A 6,541-nucleotide genomic window follows, 5' to 3' on the forward strand; every position below is an offset into this window, starting at 1 on the left:
TGGAGTGGCGCTATTTATTTTATATTTTGAGTAAAATGGGGGTTTTTTCCAGGCTATTCAGTTATTGTACACTGCTCCGCAAGCTGTAGTACTCGCGAATGGGGCACAGTCGGAACCCTTTTTGGTGATGAGAGGTACGAGGCAGGGGTGTCCTTTATCCCCCTTGCTGTTTTTCCTACAATTGGAACCTCTCTTACTTGCTGTTCAACACCGACGGGAGATTCGGGGCATACGTTCTGGCATTAACACTTTCAAATGTGTGGCCTTTGCAGATGATCTTCTAGTTTTTATCACAGATCCTCTGACCTCTATGCCCCCGTTGCTGTGGTTTATTTGGAGCATTGGTGTCTTCTCCGGGTTATGGTTAAATGAGTCTAAGTCCTCTGCATTAGCGTTCCCTGCTACTTTGAAGGACCACTGGCCCAGTTCATTTCCCCTGCAATGGGCTGGGGATAGTCTTCAATATCTAGGAGTGTTTCTCCCCTCAAATCCAGAGCAGGTGTATCAGGCAAATATCCCGAGGTTGCTGCACGTAACTTGGGACACTCTGATTACCTGGCACAGCTTGCCGCTTTCTCTAGGTGGGCAGGTAAACTTATTTAAAATGACCATCCTGCCGAAATGGCTTTATCTTTTGCAAACACAAAATCTTGTAGGACCCTTACTCCTAGAGTCAGTATTAAAAGCAGACTCTCATATGGTATAGGGTCACTTTGCTTTATTTAATTCCACTATATTTTGTTCATTTTTATGTCTTTTTGTTCAAATAAAACCAATCTCTTGGACTTGCTGACGAACTACAGGTTATGACACACTCATGCCAACTAACGTAGTACGTTCTGAAGCAATGCTGAAATGTCAAGTCACAATCACAGATAAATTCAAACCATGATACTCATCGCAAAATCGCATCCAAATCCCAGTCCCGACATGATCGTGTTTCGGACCCCAAGGTCCTACTTCAGGGGAATGACTTCTTCCAAGCTTCTTGTCTGTGACATCCACAAAAGTCGACACGATCGTGTTTCGGACCCCAAGGTCCTGCTTCAAGGGAATGACTTCTTCCAAGCTTCTTGTCTGTGACATCCACAAAAGTCTATTTTTCTTCCATCAGCATGGTTTCAAATGGCTATTCCTGCATCCATTTCTTCTAATGCGGTCTGCATTCAGACTCGCACAAGAGATTGGTTTTATTTGAACAAAAAGACATAAAAAATGAACAAAATATAGTGGAATGAAATAAAGCAAAGTGACCCTATACAATCTGAGACTCTGCTTTTAATACTGACTCTAGGAGTAAGGGTCCTACAAGATCTAATGGCTAGTTGACATGATATAAAAAAGATACCAGTTTAACCATTGATTAGATTTTGTGTTTACAAATAGAGGTTTACTGGAATACACAGTTGTGTGTTTGTGGGTGTTGTTTGTGATTAATATTTTATCTTTTGCAAAACATGCCAGTCTTATTGAAGAGGAAGGATCTCGCCCAGCTGGATGGTGCTCTTCGTCAATTTATTGGGGGGGGGGGGGGGGCGGGGGAAATCCCGGCTTAGCCGTCCTGGTTAAAAACACGCTGAGGTGCGGGGGGACTGGGGGTGCCGGATTTGGCACTATATAATTTAGCCTGCAACATGAGGGTTATCCGTGATTGGCTTTTGGGTAAATCATTTTACACCCTCATACCTGATGTCACTCATAGCTCTTACTTATGTTTTGCGGTCGGGGCCTGCGTTATCTCCCGTCCTTTTTAATCCGCACTGCGCTTGTCAGACCCATCCGACAATCGTGGTTGCGGTTGACTAAGTTATTGCAGGTGCCTGCCTTATGTGCTCACTTCCTTCCGATAATAGGTAATGTTGAATTCACCCCAGGGACTCAGTCTTGTAGTTTTCCAGTGTGGGCATCCCAAACTATTGGGACAGTTGATGAAGCAGGATGGGGAGACTTGTCTCTGCAGGAGTTCCGCGACTTATATAATCTGGGGGTGGCACATGTTTTTCCCTATATGCAGATTCGACATTATCTTAGTGCACTCCCTGATGTCTCTAAACATTCCTTGGTGTTTCATACTCTGGACAAAGTGTTTCATTTTGAGCGTGATAAGGTTCCTTCTTTGTCTAATTACTATAAATATGTGCACCAGCAGGTACAGGTTGATATTTGTTCCATCCTAGGGGATCGCTGGAACAGGGATGGGGAATTTACTGTTACACAGTCTATAATGCGGGTGTGTTTTGGTACATAGCCAGGATCTCTTCCAGTATGTATTATCGGGAGTTACAATTTAAATTTTTGAGTCATGTGCATGTGTCACCCCAGGTGGCGCATCACTTGACCATAGCGTCCTTGGTTCTGTGTGCCTGCTGTAATCATACCACTGGCACTCTATCACACGTTTTCTGGGCATGTGTTTCAGTATATCGGTTTTGGTGCCGAATGGCAGATTACATGGCGGATCTGCTGGATGTAGCCTTTCCGATTATTCCCTTGTGGCTTTTATTTGGGTATATTTCTCCTATTCGAGTTCCAGATCCTGGCTCGCGCTTGTTCTTACAAAAAGCTTGTCTTGAAGGGAAGAAGGTGATTGTATCGGTCTGGAGGTCCCCAGACGCGCCGTCTTTCTGGGCTTGGAGAAACCACTTTCACGCTAAGATGAATATGGAATGTTTGGCGCCCCAGTGATCCCCGCGCTGGAGGCGGGCATTTCTCGCTGTTTGGAACTCGTATCTTCAAATGCTCCCACATCGGGTTGAAGCCTAGTAGTGAACGACTAATTTGCTGATTTCACCACTCTGCGAACTGTTGTTTTGATTGGGTATTGAATACTGTGGATTTACATTGTTCACCTGTATGGGATTTGGGGGGGGGGTGGGGATTGGGTCAGGGTGGGGTAGGGAGGGTTTAGGAGGGGGAACTGGTTATGGATGTTTTTTTGATGGAACAGGTAGGCTGAAGTTAGTTCAGGAACCCACCTTCCTCAGTGCTATATTTTCTTGCTGTGAAAAACCAATAAAAACCGTTTGTTCATAAACAGGCCTTTGAGAACTGGATGGTATACACCCCAGAGTTCTGAAGGAACTCAAAAATGAAATTTCAGACCTATTAGTAAAAATGTTTAACCTATCATTAAAATCATCCATTGTACCTGAAGACTGGAGGATAGCTAATGTAACCAGAATATTTAAAAAGGGCTCCAGGGGCGATCCGGGAAACTACAGACCGGTTAGCCTGACTTCAGTGCCAGGAAAAATAGTGGAAAATGTTCTAAACATCAAAATCACAGAACAAATAGAAAGACATGGTTTAATGGAATAAAGTCAGCATGGCTTTACCCAGGGCAAGTCTTGCCTCACAAATCTGCTTCACTTTTTTGAAGGAGTTAATAAACATGTGGATAAAGGTGAACTGGTAGATGTAGTGTACTTGAATTTTCAGAAGGCATTTGACAAAGTTCCTCATGAGAGGCTTCTAGGAAAAGTAAAAAGTCATGGGATAGGTGGCGATGTCCTTTCGTGGATTACAAACTGGCTAAAAGACAGGAAACAGAGAGTAGGATTAAATGGACAATTTTCTCAGTGGAAGGGAGTGGGCAGTGGAGTGCCTCAGGGATCTGTATTGGGACCCTTACTTTTCAATATATTTATAAATGATCTGGAAAGAAATACGACGAGTGAGGTAATCAAATTTGCAGATGATACAAAATTGTTCAGAGTAGTTAAATCACAAGCGGACTGTGATACATTACAGGAGGACCTTGTGAGACTGGAAAATTGGGCATCGAAATGGCAGGGAAAAATAACCCATGCTATAGTTACACAATGTTAGGTTCCATATTAGGTGCTACCACCCAAGAAAGAGATCTAGGCGTCATAGTGCTTAACACATTGAAATCGTCGGTTCAGTGTGCTGTGGCAGTCAAAAAATTAAACAGAATGTTGGGAATTATTAGAAAGGGAATAGTGAATAAAACAGAAAATGTCATAATGCCTCTGTATTGCTCCATAGTGAGACTGCACCTTGAATACTGTATACAATTCTGGTCGCCGCATCTCAAAAAATATATAATTGCGAAGGAGAAGGTACAGAGAAGGGCGACCAAAATGATAAACAGGATGGCACAACTCTATGAGGAAAGACTAAAGAGATTAGGACTGTTCAGCTTGGAGAAGAGACAGCTGAGGGAGGCTTTGATAGAAGTGTTTAAAATCATGAGAGGTCTAGAATGGGTAAATGTGAATAGGTTATTTGCTCTTTCGGATAATAGAAGGTCTAGGGGACATGCCATGAAGTTAGCAAGTAGCACATTTAAAACTAATCAGAGAAAGTTCTTTTTCACTCAACGCACAATTAAACTCTGGAATTAGTTGCAGGGTATGTGGTTAGTGCAGTTAATGTAGCTGGGTTTAAAAAAGGTTTGGATAAGTTCTTGGAGGAGAAGTCCATTACCTGCTATTAATCAAGTTGACTTAGAAAATGGCCACTTCTCTTACTAGCATCAGTAGCATAGGATAGACTTAGTTTTTGGGTACTTGCCAGGTACTTATAGCCTGGATTGGCCACTGTTGGAAACAGGATGCTAGGCTTGTTGGACCCTTGGTCTGACCCAGTATGGCATGTTCTTATGTTCTTAATTTCCTTACCCCCACTGCAGCTGAAGCAGAGAGCAATGTTGGCGCTGCATCAGAATTGTAGTATCAGGCTTTTTGGTTAAGAGTAGTAACCACCGCATTAAGCAAGTTATCCCCACGCTTTTGTGTTTTCCCACACTGTTCAGTTCAATGTCTTTGTTGGTTGTTGTCTGAATCCAATACCTCTTTTCCCCCTGCTGTTGAAGCAGCGAGCAATGATGAAGTTGCACCACATTTTGAAGGCTATTTGTTAGGAGTAGTATCCGCCACACCAGAAAGTTAATCCTATGTGACAGCTTATTTGTTAAGGGTAGTATCTGCCACACCAGCAAGAGTCCCCCATGCCTTACTTCATTCCCCTCCCCCTTGCCTTTAGAGATCCACAGGGTAGATTTTAAAAGAAGCGTGCGCGCACATGTATGTCCGAATTTATAACATGCGTGTGTAGGCACGCACATATTATAAAATCTAAGATCGGCACGCGCAAGGGGGTGCACAATTGTGCACCTTGCGCGCACCGAGCCGCGCTACTGTTGTGTCCGTCGGTTCCCGACGCCCTCTCTCCACCCTCTTCACCCGCGGGAAGGTTGGCTGCCGTGGCGTTTCTCTGCCGAGGTCCTCCGGCGACCCCGGACCGGCTCCACGCTGCTGACTGCCAGGAGGCCTAGGGGCACATGCGCAGCCCGACTGAAGTACCGGCGATGGCGCGAACCTCGGGGCGTTCCCCGAAGATGACGTCACCCGCGACGGATATTTAAGGTCTTAGAATTTGCTAACACATCGAGTTAGCAAGGGATTTTACCTACGCTACTCTGCCTCCTCGGACTAACCAGGGGTATCTGCTCCTCGGGGGCCTCGCTCTCTCTCTCTCTTACTTTGCAGACTGCAGTCTGGAACCGGTACTCGCTCCTCGAGGGCCCTTGTTCCCGGACTTCTTCGAATTCACTTCTGCCTGGAAGTCAGCACTGCCTACTACATCTGTGAGTTACCATCGCTCCCTCAGAGCTTTCCCTGGAACCAGGTACTCGCTCCTCGAGAGCCTATACATTCCAGCTCCTGGGCTTCTATGAGACATTGTGTGAGTCTTACCATCTGGTTCTGTCCATGAACTCTGCTTATCCTGCCTACTCACTATATTTCAGTTTCTCTACAGCTCAGCCTCCAGGGATCACTGTTCCAGTATCTGAGGGACTGCAGCCCAGCCGGGCACTACCAGCTCACTACTGCCACCTCTGGTGGTTCAGTATACTGTCTAATAAAAGAACTAGTGTGTGTCTGTCTCCATACTCTGAGCCTGACCGGTGGTCCCTCTCGGGGTCTTCCCCGGGGGCGTGGTCATCTGCCACCGGTCCAAGGATCCACCCACAACTCTCCTAAATACTACAGATTGCTAACTCCTATCTGATTGCTTCTCCCATCAGATAGCGGTTTCAGAACAGATTGCTAACTCCAAACAGACTGTTAACTCCGAACAGAACAGCTACCTTCCTCCGTTCCCCCTAATCTAATCTTCCCACCCTTTCCCCTAACCTATCCCCCCCCAGCCCTACTCTAACCCCCCTGGCTCGTCTTTACCTTTTGTGCCTGCCTCTGGGCAGGTGCAAGTTGTGCGCGCCGGCAGCTTGCTGGCACACGATCCTCCGACGCAGCGGCAATGGCCACTATGTCAGAGGCCTCTGGCCCCGCCCCGGGAACGCCCCACCCTGCCCATGCCCCAGGACCGCCCCTTTGGTAAAGCCTCAGGACTTACACGCGTAACCCTTTTAAAACCAGCGCACAGTGTTTATCCCATGCCCTTTTGAAATCTTGCACCGTTTTTGTCTTCACCACCTCCTCCGGCAGGGCATTCCAGGCGTCCACCACCCTCTTTGTGAAGAAATATTTCCTAACATTGCTTCTGAGTTATCCTC

This window comes from Rhinatrema bivittatum, unplaced genomic scaffold, assembly GCF_901001135.1.
Source record: "Rhinatrema bivittatum unplaced genomic scaffold, aRhiBiv1.1, whole genome shotgun sequence".
NCBI classification, from domain to species: Eukaryota; Metazoa; Chordata; class Amphibia; order Gymnophiona; family Rhinatrematidae; genus Rhinatrema; species Rhinatrema bivittatum.